Raw genomic sequence first — 22,934 nt, forward strand, 5'->3', positions numbered from 1 at the left:
AAATTACTAAAGTTACATGCACTTTTAAACCATACAAGGCCCTAAAAACAGGCTCTCCATATATAAAATAAGCATTTACTACGGATTCAGCCAGATTCAAAATCAGGCCGCATGGCTTAGAGAAAAAATGAGATAAAAAGGGGTAAACTGCTAAAGATTCATGCATTTTAAACCAATCCTGGTCCCTAAAACATGCTCTCCATATATAAAATAAGAGCATACTAAAATATCAAAAGATTCCAAAGATATCAAACAGATTCAAAACCAGGCCCCACAGCATGGTTTAGAAAAAGCAAGTTATAAAATGGTGGTAGCCATACCTTAGACTTGTTTCTCTACAGGGTCCTGCTTTGGGGAGTTCTCCAGGGGTGAAAGAGAAAGACTTCCTAATTCAAACTAGTTTTATCAACGTGAGTCCTATGCCCACATGGTCTTGCAAGACCTTTCTGATTGGTTGACCTCATGCATGCTGCATGAGGGGTGTGGTAAAAGATTCATGCTGGCTGATGGCTTTATCTCCCCACTGCTAAAGGACCCATTGTCTGATGAACGCATCATCATCCTCTTGTCGGACCCCAACCTACTACAGAACCCTCAGGGCTGGTGAAGTTCCTTGTAAAATATATCTGTAATAGGGTATCCCCAGCAAAAAATAAAGCAGTCATTTGTTTAGAATCAGGGCCATTTTTTTATTTTATGAAATGATACATAATAATATAGTATTTTAAGAGACATACAAAAATACAGTCAGTATTCTAGGAAGAATGTATTAACAAAAAACAACGCAAAAACACATACCACCAGAGGGCAGCCGTGTACAACAGTTCCATTAGACTTTTGCGAGGGAATTTATTCAGGTATCTCTGGAACAAGAAACTGTCTGTATCCCCTTTTTTTCGAGGACACAGTTCACAAAAGAGAGCATTCTGGAATCCTTCTGTTGTGGGATAGCTTCTAACACAGCCTGCGGGTCATCAGAACCCTTAACCCTGCTGATGAGGTTTAGAGTATGATTCACGGTATCACTAGATAGCAATAACATTTTCAAGCTGTAAGCAATTATAATAATTATGTGGAGCACTGCTTTCACACACATCCTTGATGACAATATTCTAATAAATCTGGAAACATTTCTATCGGTCCAAGTAACACATTCATGGGAGTCTTGCCCCCCTGCTTGAACCATACACCCGTAGCATGAATCATACATGTAATTCTTCAGGCAGTATTTTAAAATTCCATATACCACCGCTCTGACAAGGCCTTTCATAGCAGAACGTCTTTTCCTTGCTGGTATGTAATCTGAATCATCCACTTGTAGTCCTAGGAAATTCTGCATAGTCACATGGCTGGGTTGATGCGTTCTCACAGCGGGAGGATTCTGTAGGATGGGGAAGGTATGCTGTTATTACTATTTCTTTCTATCTTTCTTTTAAAAGAGATATCCCCACCCCTAAATTCTCCATACGCACCCTGATATGCATGTTCCCGGGCTCTGTATAGTTCCATATTGCTAAAGGCAGTGTGTCAAGCCCGCGGTCCTCACCCTCTTGGGAAAACATTGAAGAACACAGTTTTTATGTTGCACCCCTGGGAACTCTCACATACTCCCCAAGTCTGTAACGCCAACAGTGTTTATTTACCTGAGCTCCAAAAGATTCTGCAGCTGCATCTTCCAAGATTCCCTGCCAGATTTCATAAAGTTCTTGGTCTTCTTCTTCGGGACGCTTAACAGGTGGAAATTTCTCATCATCAGAACTTGTACTAATATACCGCTTTCTCGGGGTAGGGTTTACAATTGTTTCTTGTACAATATCCTCCAAGGATCTCTCTGGGGAACCCATGATCACTCAAACCGTGGGTCTGCAAAAACAAAGTGGCTCAGAGAGAAACGGGGTATTCCTATTGAATCAGAATGGCCAGGCGTGTTCATAGAGAGCTCAATTGACCCCGATTCGGTCAATAAAGTTGCACAAAATGGCCGCCCGACCATTATCACGCCTGCATACTCGGGCCTTTCCGGAGCCTGAAACCTATTCCTATTGGTCCAGGGTGGCTAGGCGTGTTCATAGAGGGGTCACTTGTCCACCTTCGGACATGTCTGGACATATTCTGGGGTAGGGGTGGTAGGGTGGGTGGCAGACTTCCGGGGTGAGGGCGTACCCCTACTTCTGACACTTTCCGACCACGAGGGGCCTCCTCTGGGCCTTTTCGCCCAATAAAGTTGCACAAAATGGCCGCCCGACCATTATCACACCCGCTCACTCGGGCCTCTCCGGAGCCTGAAACCTGTTCCTATTGGTCCAGGCTGACTAGGCGTGTTCGTAGAGGGGTCACATGCACACCTTCGGACATGTCTGGAAATATTCTGGGGTAGCCGTGTTAGGGTAGCTGCCAGACATCCGGGGTAAGGGCATCCCCCACTTCTGACCCTTTCCTGTCACGTGGGGGTCTCCTCAGCCCCTTCTGATGACGTATTTCTGGTGACATAAGGGCATTTTAACAGCTGCAAGCACCCGCGCCCCGTGATGTCACTGTGACGTCATCCTCCAGCCACGTGCTTTTGTTTTTAAACAAAACCACATGGTTTTTGACAGCAGGTATGCCCCTATACTACTATCCACCGCTCTCAAGCCTCTGATCCTGGTAATATGCTGCCTCTACAAGCCTTGGATCCCTCCATCCTTTCCCCTTCTTCTCCTTTCGCCTCGTCCCTCTACTAATTCCTGATCTCCCCAAACCATGCCAGCCCTCAGCCTTCCTTACCCCCCCCCCCTTTTTCCATCTCTATCTGAGTTGTATTAGGCTCTAGGAAGATTTAATACACACACATATGTTAGTTAGGAACACTGGGTGAATATTGTTGCTGGTTAGGGTTGAAATACTGTTAGTAATATTGATAGAATGTTCTGCTTTCTGCTCAGTTAGATTGATGTTGTTATTCTTTTATACTCAATAAAGCCCATTGAATCATTTAGGTTTGGTTTGATCTCCTTTCTTTCTTCCGTCCAGATCCTACATGGTCACTATATAAAAGAATTTGGTCACTTGGTGACACTATGAGACAGGCCTCATTTTGTATGCTAGCTAATGAGCATATTCAGTATATAAATCAGGCCTGGACCACAACAGGAGGAAGCAGAACACAGTGCTACAATCCAAAAGGAAAAAAGAAAGCGTTGCAGAGCATCTATAAGTGTCAACAGTTGCACACTGAGAACGGTTAGTTGCACTAACAGCACTACAGTGGAACAGTGAGGCAAATCAACATTATGCAATAGATGCAGGTACCAGTCACCTCAACTGTTTTGCTTTTTTAATTAAAATCAGCTAGTGAAAAACTATACGTCTGAGCAAAGGGACAAAAAGCAAAGGATCATGATATTTCCCCCCAGCAGTTATTTTTTTCCTCCTTAATGTTGCCCTCTCAAGGCTCCTTTTCCATCCATGTGAGAAAAAAGCAGCCAGAGGTAAAAAACACTCCACCCATTTCTCTGCTGAAACTCGCAACTGCCAGTGGCCATGTGTAATTCGAATCACAACCACCCACACCCAAGAGAGTATTACATGTGTCTGTTGTAGAAGGCACATCTTAGCCCTGAGACTGCTCCTACAGCTAATCTGTGGAATGAAGAAGAAAAAAGCCCTCTAGCATGTCACCATCAACTGTTGACTGTCTGGACACACACAGAAAACACCCAGTGCAAAAAACTAAATACAGTTTTATAATACATCACTAAAGATGAACCATGAACACTACTCGCATAAGAGTTATGCCTTCTACAAAATAATTCAAAGCAATTTATTTTTGCAATTCCCTATTCCACGAAAGCAGACAGCAAAGCTATTACCCATGAGCTGCTGGAAGGGCAAACCAGCACAGCTAAGGACCTACCCTCTTCCCCACCCCTCTCCTCTAACCCCCTCCAACAACAGAGCACGGAGAAAAGCCCACCCAAAGAAAGGAAGATAGGATTTGAGCTGGATCGGGAGAGGGGTTGCCTGCAAAATTTGGTTTACTGAATAAGGAGCACACCTTGGAGTGAAGAGGTGCTTTCACGCAGCAAGCGTACCCTGAAATGAGACTGAAGAGCTCCCTCCGGCTCTTTAGAGCTCTAGGCCACGCCCTTTTGCATGTGAAGTATCACATGATGACATCACATGCAAAGGGAGCGTGGCCTCAAGCTCTAAGGGGCTGAAGCGAGCTCTTCAGTCTTATTTCAGGGCAGGCTTGCTGCCTGAAAGCATCTATTTTCCCTCTCTATCCCTCTCTGGAATAGACACTTTAAGGCAGCAAACGCTCCCTAAAAATAATCGGAAAGTCAGTGCTCTGTGGGGGTAGGGGCGGGTGCGCAGGCTCTCCGCCGGGACTCAGATCTCTGTTGTGCGACTTGCGTGGCTGCGTGAGTGGGGGTGGAAGCAGGCACCCAGCAGGGGGGATTTTCCAAAACAAACAAACCCTGGAAAAAAAACACACACACACACCTGTGGTGGTTGGGTGCGGGGCATGGCAAGCACTTGACGTCCCCCTGCAACTGGCGCCTAGGGCACGTGCCCTGCCTGCCCCACCCTGATTACGTGTCTGCATGGCCCATTCAGTCGGCGAGTGCTTTCTGCGCCGGCCCAGTAGGGTTCTTCCTTCCTCTCCCTGTCAAGCAAGGCAAAGAAGCCCCAGCCGGGCCAACACAGAATGCACTCTCCAGTTGGATGCGCCACACATGCTGCTCAGCCCCAGAAACGCCTCCTGCATTGGTGTCCTGACACAGGGTGGAAGGGGTATGGCCGGCAGGGGACAGCACAGCTGGGGATGAGCCTGGAATATTACATGGAACCAAGAAGACAAGGATTGTAGAATAGAACAATATCGGACCTCTGAAAAGTATACAGTGTACTGTGCTTGATTGGCCAGCAAACTCGCCTGACCTGACCCCATAGAGAATCTATGGGGCATTGCCAAGAGAAGGATGAGAGACATGAGACCAAACAATGCAGAAGAGCTGAAGGCCGCTAATGAAGCATCCTGGTCTTCCATAATACCTCATCAGTGCCACAGGCTGATAGCATACATGCCACGCCATATTGAGGCAGTAATTGCTGCAAAAGGGGCCCAAACCAAATACTGAATACATATGCATGCTTATACTTTTCAGAGGTCCGATCCTACTACAATCCTTGTCTTCTTGGTTCCATGTAATATTCTAATTTTCTGAGGTTGTGGATTTGGGGTTTTCATGAGCTGTACGCCATGATCATCACAATTATAACAAATTAAGGCTTGACTTATCTTGCTTTGCATGTAATGCGTCTGTCTCATATATCAGTTTCACCTTTTAATTTGCATTACTGAAATTAATGGACTTTTGCACGATATTCTAATTTTCCGAGTTTCACCTGTATGCACTAGTAGAAATGTTTCAACACACAACTTAACATATTCCCATCCCACATATCTCTCCCCCCTCTGACTCTAAAGCACCTGAAACAGGTCACAGTTATACTTGAGTGCCTGGTCCATTGAGGGCCAGTGGAGACCACACCACCCAAAACAAACTAAAAAGGATATGGGGGCCCCCAAGGGGTGTGGAGGCCAGTGTTGCCTCTAGCAGGGATTTCCAGATACTGTTCACTACAACTCCCAGCAATAACCTTTGGCTGCAGTGGCCTTTGGCTGGGGATTCTGGGAGCTGTGGTCAACAACATCTGGGAATCCCTGTTAGAGAGAACACTGGTGGAGGCCCTGGACTTCGTCCTCAAAGTTCACTGTGCCTTGCTCCATATGTCCCAACCAGGACCTTAAGTTCTTCTTCAGAGGCCCTCCTCTGAGTGCCCTTGCCAAAGGAGGTGAGGCGGGGTGGCTACTAGGGAGAGGGCCTTTTGGGTGGTGACACCCCATTTATGGAATAGCTTCCCGAGTGAGCTTTGCCTGGCTTCCTCACTTTGTTCTTTTAGATGCCACCTAAAGACCTTTTTGTTCTGTCAGGCTTTTTAAATTTTGATTTTCAAATTTGATTTTTTAAAACTGATTTTAAAAGAGTTTTAAAATTTCTTTGTATTGCATTTTGTATTTCCTCTCCCCACCCCCACCTTTTGGTCTCTTATGATTTAATGTGTTATATGTTTTCATTTCATGTTTTCTTTTCATGTTGTGAGCCGCCCAGACAACAATTTGTTATGGGATAGCTAACAAAGTTGTTCATCACCATCATCGTCATCATCATCATCATCATCATGGCCACCTTAAATTTATTACAGGCTGATATCCAGAGCAGCAACCAGAAAATCTGCTCCTAACTCAGCCAGATTGTTCCAGAGCGGAGGGCAGAGGCGGATCCAGGGTGGGGCAGCCAGGGCACATGCTCTGTGTGCCCCCTGAAGGGGGCATAATTTTGATGCCCCACCATCACAAGATTCAACCAGTGGGAGCCGCTGGGGGGTCCCGGTATCTCCGGATCCCAGGTGGCTGGCAAGCGGACCAGTGGCACCTGAACACCCCCCCCCCCACTCACTTGCACAGGCTGCAGCAGCACACTCACACGAGATCTCTGGGCAGCGTGGGACAGGGTGGCGGGTGGGTGCTCCCATTGGATGGTGGAGAGCGCAGGCCAGGCCCGAGAGCTGTCTGGGCTGCCTGCACCAAGCCGGTTCCACGTGGCAGGGAGACTAGCAGCAGCAACTGCTGGGTGTTTGCATGCTGCTGTTCCATAGTTTGTGTGCTGATGCTGTGTGCTGCTGTTTGTTGCCCAGCAGGCGACACAGCGTCTGCCTGCCCTGCTGGCTGGCTGCATTCTTGCATTAACCGCATACACACACACACACACACACTCCAGACAAAGTAAACTGCTGCTCTGCTCAAATCTCTCTCTCTCTCTCTCTCTCTCTCTCTCTCTCTCCAGACAAAGTAAACTGCTCCTCTGCTCAAATCTCTCTCTCTCTCGTGTGTTTGTGTGTATGTCTCGCACGCGCCCTACCCTGCAGTGCAGAGAGGCTCGAAAAGCAGATTTGGAGCGGAGGGAGGCGGCCACCTCTCAGCAGGAGCAGTTCTCAAGGTGCTTCTACAGGGAGACGTGGGTGGGCAGGTCGGGGGGGGGAGAAATGAGACCCTTCTTTCACCAAGCACCCCCATGGCTAACATAAACTTCGCGGGGGGGGGGGAATTGGGAACATAAATGACTAGGGAACCCTAGCCCTGCACCACAGCATGGGACTCTTTCCCCCTTGGCTCCTTCCCTCAGAGCTTGTGGCAGCAGGATGATCACGAGAGAAGAAGATTGTGTGCAGGTGGGGGGGGGGGTTGCCTTTGGTCAGAAGGGGAAAAGAGACAAATGCGATTTCCCCTTCCAACTTTGTCTGTAATGACTTTGTGGTACTACCTTTGTTTTATTTTATTTTTCTCTCTCTCTTCTCTCTCCGTGGGGTATATGTGTGTGTGTGTAAATCTGCATAAACCAACACCTGGGGCGGGGGGGGGGGATCGAGGTGAGCGGAAAGGCAAGAGCAGCCTGCTCTCCCCTCACTCAGCAGCAGCCACCGCCGGGGCTTCTGGCTCAGCCTGCCTGGCCTGGTGAGGTGTTTGGGACGCACACAGGGGCTGCTCTGCTCTGCCTCCCCTTCTCTCTCACAGCCACTCAGTCAGTTGGGGGTGCGTGCAACTGCCCAAACCGCTCTGCCTGCCTGGTGTGATCACATTGGGGTGCCCAAGCAGGCAGGCAGCCGGCAGGCATGATGAGGAGGCGAGAGAAGGAGGAGGAGGAGGAGGACAGCGGCTGGAGACGGAGACGGAGACTGCTGCTGGAGCCTGGGGAGTGGGGCTGCAGGCCGAGACGGCGGGGTTCAGTGTGTGTGTGCTGCTGGCCAGAGGCAGGGAGACTCTTCTTCAGTACTTTTTCTCCAAAGGAGGTCTGTTGTTGTCTCTCTCTGTTTAATTAAGGATGTTCCTACCTTCTCCCAGGGGATTTGGGAGAGAGAGAGTTGCACTTTGCATGTGCTCATTTGTTTAAACACATATTGTAAAACTAGTCAGAGACTGAGCTTAGCTAGAAGCCAGAAACAAAAAGAAACCAGAAAAGCCAGCAGGGTGCAACAGGAAAAGAGCTGCTGATCTTTGTTTAAAGCCAGCAGAGCCAGAGGAAATGTAGATTCTTTTCCTGAGGCATGTGTATTGCCCTGAGCCTGCCAGCTCCCCCCTTCCCTCTTGCCCTGGGCTCTGATGCTCTCACTTGTCTGTGCTGAAGACCGAAGAAAAGGCATACAAGAGATCTAGCAACCTTCTAGTAAACTGCCTTTTCCTGAGTCAGCCCATTGGTCCAGTCCATCCTTCTAACTATTCTCCACACAGGCTGGTAGCAGCAGGCTAGAAAGTTGGTAGCCAGGCAGCTCTGGAGTGTGTACTTTCACTGAGGAGCTGGTGAGAGAGAATTTCCACACACACCCCACCCCCAGGCCCAGAGGCCTAACCAGGGAAAATGGCACCTAGGGCAAGCACTGAAATTGCGCCCCTGTCCAAACAGGAATGATGGGACTTCTAGTCAACAATATCTGGAAATCCCTGTTAAAAGGAACACTGTACCATCTAGATATGTTTGTTGATCCAAACCTGAAAACATGAGCCATTCAGAGGCATAGCAAGGTTGGAATGGGCCAAGGTGAGATTTCAAAATGGGCCCAGAGCCCCTCAAAGTCCAGGGCCTCCACACACCACAGGCCCCCAAGGATTTAAGTCGGATCTTTCAAAATACGTATGCTGCCTGGAAATACATTTCACTGAATACACACATGCACACTTCACAGTATATAGTGATATACATCGAGTACTATATATTTGTGCTACTTTTAATGCCTAGAACACACTAGCAAGGCTAATTATTAAAATGGCCCCCTCGCTGCAGATTAGCAAAGGAGACTTTCAACCATGCAAGGTGAGCCTATATTTGTTTTCTCAGAATTCTGAACAAATTCAGAAAAGTTTGATTCCAGGAGGTTTTTCACACCAGGCTTTTAAAGCCCTTTAACACACATCTCCTCTGGAATAGAGGTGCTGCATTCACATGTTGGCCAGATTTACCCTGAAGTCCCTGCAAGTTATTGGGGAGCAGTTCAAACACAAGAAAAATAAAATAAAAGCACAGCACATGCTTCACAGTTCTCACTCAGACTTTCTGGGTTGCAAAACAACTTGAACATAAGTGCATTTATGAATGAATGTGATGTGTTTTAGAAAACCAAAGAAACTCCATTTTACTTAGAATACCTCACTCTAACTTAAAGTAACCCCAGGCCAGCTCAAGGACACGGCCTCACATGATCAACGTCATTTCTCCACTAAATTGTATCTAAAGAAACTTGGTTCTCACCAGATGAATGCTCACTGTTCTTTGCTGACAGTTAAAGAAAACAGGATGTAACCAAATAAGGAGTGATCACCAGATGAACAATGAATCTTTTGCATGCGTACTAGATACTTAGTCCACCATTTTGTTGCCAAGTATACTATGTCTAGGGTGTCAACATCATTCAGATTGTCTGTATAAATGTAAGATGCACCTATAACCAATTTGTATTTCAATGCAGAGCAATAGCCCATTGATTTACCTTGCTGGCTGCAGCAGCAAATAAAATTGCCTCTAATTGATCCCCACTGAGTCTGTTTGATTGGCAAAAAGGCGGACCCAGAGACGAACCGGTATTCACATCAACTGAATGAAAATAAATAAAATATACTTGTTCCAGAAGTTTTTGTAATTTTCTGCCCTGAAACAAGCCACTTATAGGCCTTTTTAGATAGTTTTTGTTTTTAAAGCCAGCACATTTTCCAGTCTGCTTTCAATTAAATATTCAGAGATTTCTCAGTCTCGCCCCCCCACCCACCCCCATATCAAAGCCCTATGGCAAGCAGATTCCTATAGGGGTGGGGGGACCCCAAAAAGGAATTCATAGCCTACCTAGCAATAGCTGTTCTGGATGGTCTGGGCAGGGGGGCTGCTGCTGCTGCTGCTTTGGAGAGCACTGCCTCCTTCCTTCCTTCCTTCCTTGCTTGGGGCCTGCCCAGTTCAGGCTTCAGGGAGGCCTACTGGGAGGCCTCTCTGGAAGCCCCGCCCACCCGCCGATCAGCTGAGAGGCGGGCAGAGAAGAGCTCTGCAGTTTGCAGGCCTTGCCGATCCTAGGCCGGAGCTGGAGGCAAGTGGCTGGGGGGCCCTGGGGCTGGGCAGGGGGGCAATGGGGTGGGGGTGGCAGGAACTGGTGTGGCGCCCCCACATCAGTGTCACCTAGGGCACGTGCCCTGCCTCCCCACCCCTAGTTCTGCCTATGCGCCTAGAGCAGCACGACTTGCATTGTGCCTGCACAGGAAGAAGTGTACAAACCAGGGCTCTTGTCTTGTTTCTGACGTGGCCAGCCTCCTGCACAGAGTGAGAGCAGCATGACCCCGAATACTCTGCCACATCAAGATGTCCTGCCTTGCCCTGCCTGGAATGACAACCGATGGAGCTGGTGCTGCTGCTCCGTGTGTCGCTTAGGCTCTCTGGCACCCCCTATCCTGACCAGCACAGAGAAACCAGGCAACCTTTGCAGAACTTTGGGGAGGCTGCACAGTAGGGTTGCCGTGTGTTTTGTCCCCCAGTCCCGGCAGGATTCCTCTGCCTTTTAACAGCTGCAACTGGTAGAAATCTTGACGGGAACTTCTTTGCATTACTGTAGCCCTAGGTTTGATTTTATTTTTATTTTATTTTTTATTTTTTATCCTGAAAAAACAGCTAAATGTGAAAAATCCATCAGAAGATACAACATAAGTCATTGTACTCCACCGCTGACTTGCAATTTCATACAGTGACATGCCCAGAAGAGCCAGCATAGTGTAGTGTTTAGAGTGTTGGACTAGGACCAGGAAGACCCGAGTTCGAATCCCCTTTCCACCATGAAACTCATTGGGTGACTCTGGGCCAATCATATATCTCTCAGCCTAAACTACCTCACAGGGTTGTCGTGAGGATAAAAAAAGGCATGTACACCACGCTGAGCTGCTTGGAGGAAGAGCGGGATCTAAATGTCAAAATCAATTAAAATAGATTAAATAAATTTTCAAAAGATAAGGCAGCTGGGCAATGGAGAAGAGGTAGAGACTACTGTCTGCATCAGGAGCGGGGCCAGGATAAAGGGATGGACAACTGAAAGGAGGGTGACAGAGTGTAGAGGAGCTGGTGGGAGGCGGTGGTAGCAGGCAGGTGAGACTACACCTGCAGGGGGCAGGGTGCCTACACTTGCCATCCTAGGGCATAAGTGCCGCCTGAGACTGTCACCTCACCTTGCCTCATGGGGGAGCCATCTCATCTGGATGAAGAATGCCTTAGCCCACTCTTTGCTGCTCTTGGCCTTCGTCACCATGCTTGTCTGGATGGCGAGTCTCCTCCTCCACAATTCCCACCATCGTTGGAGAAGATCCCAAGCTTTAAAGCCAGTAACTTGTGTCTCTGCTCTTCCACCTAGGACTCAGAAAATGGTCTGGGAGAAACTCAGCTAAGCAGGTGAGGATCTGATCCGTCCTGTGGATGGAAACCACTTGGAACCCCAGGTAAGAGTGGGAGAGAAGCAGGATTTTTAAAATGTGTTTTTATTTTTAAAAGCAAAAGGCCTTGCCTAGAACACCAAGCAGGTTCTTTTGAAATGCGTCCGAGAGTGCTTAATGTGCTGCAAGCTTCTGGGCTCTCTTGGCGGCCATAAGAAACTCTGAAAGACAATATCTTTCTGTTATAAGAAAAAGAGATTGGTCTGAGATATATAGGCATGTCTTAGTTTTAGTTGAGTTGAGTTTATTACTGTCAATGCATATAAAGATAGCTGTTATCCAACATCCTAACCGAGCCTAGAATCTAGAAGACTGGACAGGAAGATCTAGGCATGTCAATTTGTTGCTGAGAATAATCGAGCTAAGCTAGCTGGGTGAATGTCTAAAGAATGCTGTATCTTGGGCCTGAGAATCAATGGGACTGTTCTCATGACCAGCCTAACGCGGGCAAGGGCAGCCCAGCTGATGTTAGGCCGGGATTCCCGTGGATCCCGATGCTTCTCGCCTACCTAACCCTTCAAACCAACCCGGCTGTTAGCTCAGATTTTGCAAGCACACCCTTAACCTGGCTGCCGGTTATTGTGTGTCTCGTTGGGCTGAGTTCAGCCCTAGGAGATACAGAATCTGACAGGCAAATCCCCCATTGCATTGTGCATGTAGTGCATTGTGGGGAATATAGATATAGATATAGATATAGATATAGATATAGATATAGATATAGATATAGATATAGATATAGATAGATATAGATATAACACATTTGTGTTATATAGCACAGATACTTCAGACACTGGCTCCTGAGTGAAGACCTCACTTCCTCCTCTTTGTTCTCCTCCTCTTCAAAACTAGATATATTCTGAAATTGTTCAAATTGGGATTTTGAGAGCAATAGAGGGAAAGGCAGAGCCAGCGTGATGTAGTGCTTAGAGTGCTGGACTAGGACTGGGGAGACCCGAGTTCTAATCCCCACTCTGCCATGAAACCAGCTGGGTAACTCTGACTTCCAGTTGGGACCGCCAATGCAGTGGCTGCCTCTCTGACAAGGGAGGACTGAGCAGGAAGAAAAAGAGGATTTTGAGGCTTCAAAATCCTCCCTTCATCATCCTAGATCAAAGGATTGATTCAAGATAACCCACGTCTTCTCATATGCTGGTAATTTGATACATGGATCGGGCTTAAGAGCACGATTTATTGTCTCAAGTTCACCAGCAGGGAAAGGGGGTCCATCTTTGCTAATCTCCTGCTCAGGAATTTTAAAGCTGCTGAGCGGACAGTCTCTTTGGCTTGGATATAATTAATGTGAAAAGTTCGAAGAAGTTCACCTCTTTAGTGACTCAGTGATTGATGAATTCTCCTGCGTTTCCGGGAAAGCCGTCGCAGATAAGCCTGTAAGTTCTCTTTTGGATTACAATTAAATAAAGGACTTTCTCTCTTTTTTTCCCCTTCTCCTTCCTTCTTCTTCTGTTTGTTAACTACTAAGATTGGAAACTTCAGTTGCTGGTTTTAATATCTGGAAAGAATTCTATCAGTGGGGATTGTTGTTCTTCAAGTTTAAAAAAGAGACGTTCTGCTGTGGTTTTTTTTGTTTGTTTTGGTTTTTTTTTTGATACTCCACGCTACCGTGAGAAAGTTTTGACGGCCACTGATATGCTGCAGAATTGTTTATATTTGAGTACAAGCTCAGGTTTTTACTTTCTGTTTTGAGATCAAGGACAAACATACTTGGGCAAAGGATTTTCTTCTTTAACTCCTTCATGTCATTATGAAAGGCAGGGAGAAACCTCATCTAAGCCAGACACATCTACAAGCAAGGAAACTTTCACTTCCAGATACAAGTGCAGAGGAAGTTAAAGTAGCTGCAGCCATGGACCAGACGTTGATTGAGATGAAACAAATTTTGCAGTCAAACGCAATTGCCTGGCATCAAATGCCACCGACCTCAAACAGGTCATTTCTGATGTAACCCAAATGAAGCAAAATATGGCTGAGATAAATGATAGGACCTCAAATATTGATGAGACTGTCAAAAAATTGGCACAGGACAATAAAGAATTTAAATTAAGGGTTGATGTTGTAGAAAAAGATGTGCAATCACTGAAAGATGACATAGAAAAATTACTGGATCAAATGGCTTTGTTAGAATTAAGACAAAAAGAGAGATTTTTAAGGTTCAGAGGAATTCCTGAAATTCCTAATGAGAACATTAGGAAATTACTTGGAGTGGAACTTGCATCACTTTTGGGAATTACGGTTGATGAGATGGATGCCCAGATTGAGACAGCCTTTCGTGTAAACTCGGATTTTGCAACAAGAAATAAATTAATCAAAGACTGCATAGTACATTTCCCCACCAAATCAATAGCAGAGAGAATCATTCAGGCTCACTTTACTACAACCTTAACAATTCAAACTCATCAGATAAAATTTTTGAAAGAGATTCCAGCCAGAATTCTAAGAAAACGTAAGGATTACAAATTTTTGGTTGATGCATTAAATGCTAAAGGAATACGTTTTAGATGGGAATTACCAGAGGGAATCTCCTTCTTCTACAAGAGCAAGAGGAATAGATTCACTGAGCTCCTGAAAGCACAAGAATTCTGGCGGAAATACAAAAAAGACTTATCTTCTGAACATTCTGCTTCATAAACATATAACTTAAGTCACTCTATATGGATTATAAACAAACTTACAGATTTTTATCTTGGAATATAACTGGTCTGAATTCAAAAATTAAGATAAACAGGGTTTTCCACTTTCTTAAGAAACAAAATCTGGATATAGTGTGTTTATAAGAGACTCATATTAGAAAACATGATCGGAAATTTTTGGTAAATAGAGCCCTGGGACAAGAATTTGTTTCTTCAGATAAGAAAAAAAAAGAGGAGTAGTATTTTATGTCAAACAACAATTTGAACCTAAATTGATTTTTAAAGATGAAGAAGGTAGGATATTAACATTGGAAGTTTTAATATCTGGAATTAAAACAGTGATAATTGGAATCTATGCCCCTAATGAAAGGAAAGTTGAATTTTATAACTATTTGGATCAAAAGATGGCAGATCTATCAAATGCTAATTTGCTTTTATTGGGAGATTTTAATGGAGTTGTCTCGACAGTTTTGGACAGAAAATCTGATTTATCGGAAAAGAATTTACAAGGTAAACTTCCTAAAGCATTTTTTGAATTAGTAGATCATATGGATCTCTATGATCTATGGAGAATTAAAAATTCAAATGCAAAAGAATATACCTACTTTTTGGAAAGATATCAGTCACATTCCAGGATAGATATGGTCTGGACATCCCAAACCATTATAACTCATATGAAAACAATGGACATTCTACCTAGGACATTTTCAGATCATAATCCGATTTGTTTTGCATGGAAGAAGGAAGGAGCGACCTCATTTAGGTGGAGACTGAATCAATATCTTTTGAAAAAACCAGATGTGGTTGAGAAAGCCAAAAAGAAGTTAAAGGATTATTTTGAATTGAATTTAAATCAAGGATTGGATAACAAAATTGTTTGGGATGCAAGCAAAGCGGTTATGAGAGGTTTTTTCATACAGCAAAATGCATATTTTAAAAAACAAAGAGGATTGAAAAGAGAGGTACTACTGATGCAGATTTCCAAAAAGGAAAGAGAATTGATATGGACTAATGATAAGAAGAAGATCTCTCAAGCTATTAAGATCTTACAACAACAACTCTCTATGCTAACAGCAAATGAACTTGAGCAAAATCTGAAGTATATCAAGCAAAGATCATTTGAATTTGCAAATAAACCAGGCAAGTTGCTGGCTTGGAAAATTAGACTTGAGAGGAAGAAAAAAATTTTATCTAAAATATTTACTAAAAATGGGCTCTCTTATAATGGAAAGGAAATAAGGATGGAATTTTTAAAATATTACTCGGAATTATATCAAGGCAAAATAGTAGAAGATAAAAAAATTAAGCAGTTTCTTAGAACTAAAAATATTCCAAAACTTTCTCTTCAACAAATAGAAATCATGAATGCTCCAATAAAAGTTATGGAAATAATAGAAGCAATAAATCAAGCTAAATCCAACAAGGCCCCTGGGCCAGATGGACTCTCAGCTTTGTATTACAAGTCACTCAAAGATCAAATTTTACAACCTCTTCAATGGACTATGAATGACATTTTACAAAAAGGGATTATGCCAGATTCGTGGAAATATGCAAATATTACAATAATCCCAAAGCCAGATCAAGACTTAACATTAGTCAAAAATTATAGGCCAATATTACTTTTAAATAATGATTATAAACTTTTTGCTGTGGTTTTGGCAAGAAGACTGAAAGTGGTACTACGAGACTTTATTCATGAGGATCAAGCTGGCTTTTTGCCAAAGAGACAACTGAGAGACAATGTTAGAACAGTTTTCAATGTATTGGAGTATTATGAAAAACATAATGAAAAACAGATGGCGATGATTTTTTTGGATGCAGAGAAAGCTTTTGACAATATTTCGTGGCAGTTTATGTGGGGTTTATTAGAGGAAATAACTGCCGGTGAACATTTCATTAGAGCAATTAAAACTATCTACTTGGAACAATATGCCAAGATTATTGTAAATGGAGAATTATCAGACAATTGTAGAATACAAAAAGGGACTAGACAAGGTTGTCCACTTTCTCCATTGCTTTTTATAATGGTTTTAGAAGTGCTTTGTAGATCTGTTAGGGAAGATGATGAATTACATGGTCCCAAAATCGGGAGACAAGAATACAAACTGAGAGCCTTTGCAGACGACGTTGTGTTATTTTTAGAGAATCCAATCGATAAGATTGAAAGACTTTTGGACAAGATACAGCAATTTGGCCAGTTGGCAGGATTTTACATAAACAAGACTAAAACTAAGGTTCTGACTAAAAATATTGATCAGGAAAGTAAAGATAGATTTGGTGAAATAAGTGAGTTAAAAGTGGAGAAGAAAGTGAAATATTTGGGAGTTTGGTTAACAAATAATAACTCTGTGCTGTTTTCAAATAATTATGTTAAAACATGGAACTCAATGAAAAGAGATTTGCAAAGATGGTCTAAAATGAATTTATCTTTGATGGGAAGAATTTCAGTGGTGAAGATGAATGTTTTGCCTAAAATGTTATTTCTCTCAGACTATTCCTATAATTAATAACTTGACTTGTTTTAGGCAGTGGCAGAAGGATATAGCTAAATTTGTTTGGCAAGGGAAAAGACCAAGAATAAATTTTAAGAATTTAACAGATGCAAAGGAAAGGGGTGGTCTTACCTTGCCAGACTTAAGGTTGTATTTTGATGCTGTATGTTTGACATGGCTAAAGGAATGGATAACATTGAGAAACCCTAGAGTCCTTGATCTGGAGGGATTTGATAGAAGGTTTGGATGGCATGCTTATCTATGGTATTAAAACACTAAAGTACATAAAGATTTTTTGAATCACTGTGTAAGAAGGAGTTTAATGAGGGTATGGTTAAAATATAAAAATTGGTTGGAACCAAAAACTCCGTTATGGATATCCCCGATTGAAGCTTTATCACGTAAAGAAGTAAATATGCAGATGTCTGGGGGTACATATAGAGATCTGTTATATTTTCAGGGAAACGGTTGTAAGTTAAAATCTTTAACTGAATTACAAAACTTGGTTAGAGATTGGTTTCAGTACTATCAGCTAAATGAGATGTATAAGGAAGACCTTAAAGTTGGATTTGAAGATCAGATTTCAAATTTTGAGAAGGGATTATGTCAAGACGATGAAAAATTAATCTCTAAAATGTATAAATTACTACTTTTGGAGGAGACTAGAGAGGAATTGGTTAAAACAACTATGATAAAATGGGCTCAAGATGTTGGACTTAATATAGAAATGGCAGCGTGGGAGAAGCTATGGAAAAGTGATTTAAAATTTACTGCTTGTTATGCTTTGAAGGAAAATTATTACAAAACGATGTATAGATGGTATCTAACGCCTAAAAAACTGGCATTAATGTATAAAAATGTTTCAAATAAATGTTGAAAGTGTGGGCATACTGAAGGTACTTTTTTTCATATGTGGTGGAACTGTGGGAGGGCCAAGGCCTATTGGGACATGATATATAATGAATTGAAGAAGATATTTAAAGTGACATTCCCTAAGAAGCCAGAATTCTTCCTGCTAGGAATAACACAAGGAGCAATTTCTACAAATAATTTAACTTTTTTTATGTATGCTTCTACGGTGGCCAGAATATTATCTGCACAGAAATGGAAGACTAACGAACTGCCTTCAAAAGAAGATTGGCTGATAAAAACTTTAGAATATGCAGAAATGGCAAAACTTACAACACTGATCAGAGACCAAAGTTTAGAACGCTTCAAGGAAGATTGGAAACCTTTTTTGGTTTATTTAAAGAATTATTTTCCTACTATGGATCTTAACAGCAGGATTTGAAATTTGAAATGCAGGTTGGGCAGATTAATGGTGGTGGAAGGTTTAAATTTGTGTTTTTCCTTTTTAATTAATATTACAATAAGGGTAAAATTTATAGTTGGTATCACGAAAAGAGGTGCGCGGGAAGTCAACTTGTAACTGTGTTTATTATGATGGTTATGCTTACTATTATTGTTAAAAGTTAATAAAAAAATTGAAATGAAAAAAGAAAGAAAGAAACTAGCTGGGTAACTTTAAGCCAGTCACTTCTCTCTCAGCCTAACCTACTTCACAGGGTTGTTGTGAAAGAGAAACTCAAGTATGTAGTTCACCGCTCTGGGCTCATTGGAGGAAGAGCGGGATAGAAGTGTAATAATAATAATAATAATAATAATAAAATAATAGAAGTCCCACTACTTCCATCCATCCCATGCTTCCTTTCCAAACCTCATCCCCCTCAGGGTACTCTGTGAGGCAGTTCACATGGCTCTGATTAGAACAGACATGTGTTTCTACCTGCCTGGGTAAACTGCTGGGCATGCGAGCTGGGTAGGAAGGCACTCTCTGGCTCAGCTCCTCTCCCCCAGAAATCACTTCTCTCTCTCCAGCCTTTCCCTTGCACACAATCCTAAAACAGGAGCATTGTGTGAACTGCCTTTATATCTCAACGTTTTGCAGGTCACCATGAGTGACTAGGAATATTTCCGGCAACAATACTGTAGGCGAGCACAAAATGAGAGACTCCTCTCAACTCCTGAGTTCTCCACACACTGGGAATTTGGAGGGAGGAGGAGTCTGGCTTTGTGCTGGGCAAGCAGACATCCCTGGGGAGGAAGTTGGCAACTATGAAGAGCTGGCTACCAAAGCCAATCCACATCCGTAGACCCAATACATTTACAGTGGAGAGCTGCTTACATATTAGATCAAACTAGTTCATCACTTCTCCGAGGTAGTGAATTCCCAGACCATTTGGTTATAGAAGTGATTAGCAATTGGCAGACTTCTGTCTACGCTCAGCACACAATGAGCTACTGGCTTACTCTCTCACCTACCCATGAAGGGAAGTCATGACACTTAAATGAAGCATACCTGCAGACTTGGTATGAAAGCTTCTTTTCACTGAAATGACAGTGAAAACAGCAGGTCATCCTTACTGTGATGAGGCAACTAGACCAGCCATTGAAGCCAAGATAGTGATTGGTTATATTTTGCCATTTGTAGCTGTGCAGACTTGCTGTGGAAAGGGCCTCTCTCTGGTACAGATGGAGACCTGGATATGAATTAAAAAAGAACTCTCTGTATATAGAACAGGGGTTCCCAACAGGGGGTACTAGTACCCCTAGTGGTACTTGAAGAGAGAATCTATCTATGTGGTTGCTAAGAGTTGACAGCACTTAATCAATCCATCCATCCATCAATACACACACACACACACACACACACACACACACACACACACAGACAATCTCTACAGGGTATCTGAATTGAAGGACTGGTCTGTGAGCAGAAAAGGTATGCTTGTTTTTAAAAAGGTTGGGAATCCTGTATTAGAAGATTTGCACAAAGTTCTTCTCCCAGGGGTAGGGATGGAAGGTGAGCTTCAGTCCTGCCTGAAACATGGCATGGATGTGGGTGTGCTTGGGCACACCCATCGGAGATGCTTTGCTTGCATGATTGGAGCTACTGGAGTGTGGCTCCATCTTGTGCTACAGAGGTCATATGAGGCATTACATCAAAGCTGTGTTTGGATCCAGCAGGCCAACCACTCCTCTGCCAGAAGTCTATGTGCTCCCTGATTCTACCGTTGCATTGCAAAAGCACAGTATTTTGAAAGAAATTCAATGTCCTGAGACGTTTTCTTCTAAAAGAAGATCTACTGTTCTCAAGGCTGTAATGATGGTCTTGAAAGGTGTGTCTAGTACCTGGTGAAATCTCAGAAGTGTGGGGAGGAAACTGGGGGTGCTGAATAGTAGAGGCTGGCAGGGATGCTGGGTGTTATTTCTGTTTTTAAGTGCTTTTGTTTTGCATCTGAAGATTGGATTGTAGATTAAATTTTCTGTAATTTGAAATGGTAGACTAGGTAGAGAGGCAGGTGGCCAAATGATAAAGAGACCATTGTAATCATCTTAACACAAATGTAAGAATTGCTCTGCTGGGTTGCATAGATGCATCTAGTCCAGCATCCTGTTTCCAACAGTGATCAGCCAGATGATTCATGAAAGCCCACAAGCAGGACATTAAGACCGCAGGCCTGCCCTGTAGTTTGTCCCCAGGACTTGCTATTCAGACTCATCCGGGGAGATATTACTCAATGGCTTTCACTCTTATACAGTTGGAGCTGTACCTGGGGCAGGCTGTGGCAGATGCAAAGGTGGCCTGGGTGTGCTTCTTGCTACCTCTCTACACGCATCCTCGAAGCTGCTTCCACCACTCAAACAATATGCTATGGCAGTTTTGATTCAATTTGGCTGCTGCAGTCTGCTGAAAATTAACATCTATCTCTCTCCGATACGGAGGAAGGCTCAGGCTTCCAGTCCCGAGGCAGATGGGCTCCCTCTTATCCGTCTTTCAAAGGACCAAAGCTCAAGTTATGCAGGTCTCTGCTTGAGTCTAATGACCACCAGACTTAATCTCTTCATTCTGAAGGACTCGCTTGAAAATGACCATCTTTCCAACTTCACTTATCTGGCCGGCTCTGGGATGTGTCTGATTGACTACTTTATCGCCTCAGGGAACCTTCTCCCTCTGGTGGACGGTTTTGAGGGTTGTCTCCAAATTTGACAGTGATCATCTCCCCATCTCGCTCCTTCTAAAGCCTTTCATCTATCAGTCCCTTATGGAGATCCATGATCATCCCACCATATCCTTGGCGGGAGGAGCATATTGCTGTGCTAAATGGTCTCCACAACTGGATCAAGCACTAAGTGAGCTATTCGCCTCTGACCACCTGCAGCGTATTCAATCATCCTCACTAACTAACAATCCTACTTCTCCACCTTTGGTGTCCTACAATGCCCTCGTCCAGGAATAACAGCAGCTCCTCGCTCGCAAGATCTGTCAGCTACGTGCACAGTGCCAACAGGCCTCCAAGCAGTGGTTGGATAAGGACTGTGCTAAAGCCCCAAAAGCCCATCCCTACACCTATCAAGTCTATAAAGCTAGTTCTGGACAGTTGGCCGTACAGAATCTCCTTCTGCAGAAAAGACAGCACAAACTTCTGCTGCTTCGTAAGAAAAGAGATGCCATGAAAGATGCCTGGATGGGTCTCATTCAGGCCATTAGAGCCAAAGATTCTGCCATGTTCTGGCATCTTTACAAAGTACTCTCCCACTTATGAACCAAATCACCTGGACTGTCATCTTCATCCAGAGATCAGGGAGAACTATTTTCATGACCTATGCAAAGAGCCTGCTGCTGTTTGCAGAAACTCCACCTGTGCCATTGAAGACACTCCAGCGTGGGCACCAGTGTCAACCTCAAAGATTCACAGTCTAGTCACCCAGTTAAGACTGGGGAAGGCTCCAGGCGAGGACCTTATTCCACCAGAGGCCGTTAAAAATAAGCTAGACTGGTGGGCCCCTGTCCTGGCTTCGCACTTCACCAATGTTGACACAAGTGGCCAAATTCCCAAGGACTGGGGGGGCAGTGATCATTGCCTTATATTTAAAAGGGGCAAGAAGGATGATCCTGCCAATTACAGACCCGTCACTTTGCTCAATACCATCAGCAAACCTAATGCGAGACACCTATCCGGGAAGCTTAAAGATGGATTGGAGGAGGAAAATCTTCTTGCTGAGGAACAAGCGGGCTTCAGGGAAGGGCGTTCCACCATCGACCAGTGCCTAGTTCTACAGCACCTTATCGGGAAATACGCTTCCTGCCGGGTGACCTCCCTCTATGCCGCCTTCATCGACCTTAAGGCAGCATTCGACTCCATCTCACGAGTCAAATGAAGGGAGAAGCTGGAAGCCTCCTCCATTGACCGGCGCCTGCTATAACTTCATCGCACCCTGCACGCGAACACATCACTCCAGGTGAGATGTAGCCCCCAAGGCCACCTCACAAGAGCTGAAGGGCATCAAACAAGGATGCATTCTGGCTCCACTCCCCTTCGACTTCTACATTAACTCTATGATGGGCCAGCTTAACAACCCAGATTTCCACCCTCCAAAGCACGCTGGGAGATACATTGCCATCCTGTTATACGTAGTTGATGCAGCCATCCTCTCAAGGACCCCCCATTGGCCTTAGAAGAAGACTGAGGGCCCTGACGCTGCACTGCAGGGAGAACTGCCTGGAAATCAATGATCACAAAACTAAAATGATGGCCTTTGTCAGGAGGCCCAAGATCCACTCTTGGCACATTGAGGGGCATAAGATTGAGCAAGCTGCCTGCTTCAAAGACTTGGGAGTAGTTTTCCATTCTGGTGGCTCTAGGAAAGGCCATAAAGAACACCTGGCTTTAAATGTCCAGAGAAGTGTCTCTGCCATTCTCAAATGCCTGCCGACAAGAGGAGGCCATTATGTATCCGCGGCCCTTGAACTGTTCACAGCCCAGTCACTAGCTAGCTGCTCGATGGTGCCCAATTGGGCCCGTTCCCCAACATTGTGGCTCTGGAACTTGTACAATCTAAATTTCTGCAGGCAGCGCTCCAAGTACCGAGATGTGTCTCCAGTGCCACTCTGTTATGCTCAAGTTAGTCACTCAGCGGGCCAGAAACTGGGAAGAAACAAAGCCCTGGTAACAGACAGTCTATTACTGACTTGGCATCAGGAAGTCCTATCCAACTAGCACGAGAAAGCATGTTTCATGTTTAGCATGTGCCAGGCTCTCCTTTTGACCCTGTGGCAGCAGGGCAAGTCAAGGCATGGCGCTAGGGGATAACTCTGAGGGACAAATTACTCTGCCAGTGGTCAGAGGTGTTGTGAACACTTGATACCTCTAAGGCAGACCTGCTCAACTTAGG

The sequence above is a fragment of the Hemicordylus capensis genome, chromosome 6, assembly GCF_027244095.1.
Source record: "Hemicordylus capensis ecotype Gifberg chromosome 6, rHemCap1.1.pri, whole genome shotgun sequence".
Lineage (NCBI taxonomy): Eukaryota > Metazoa > Chordata > Lepidosauria > Squamata > Cordylidae > Hemicordylus > Hemicordylus capensis.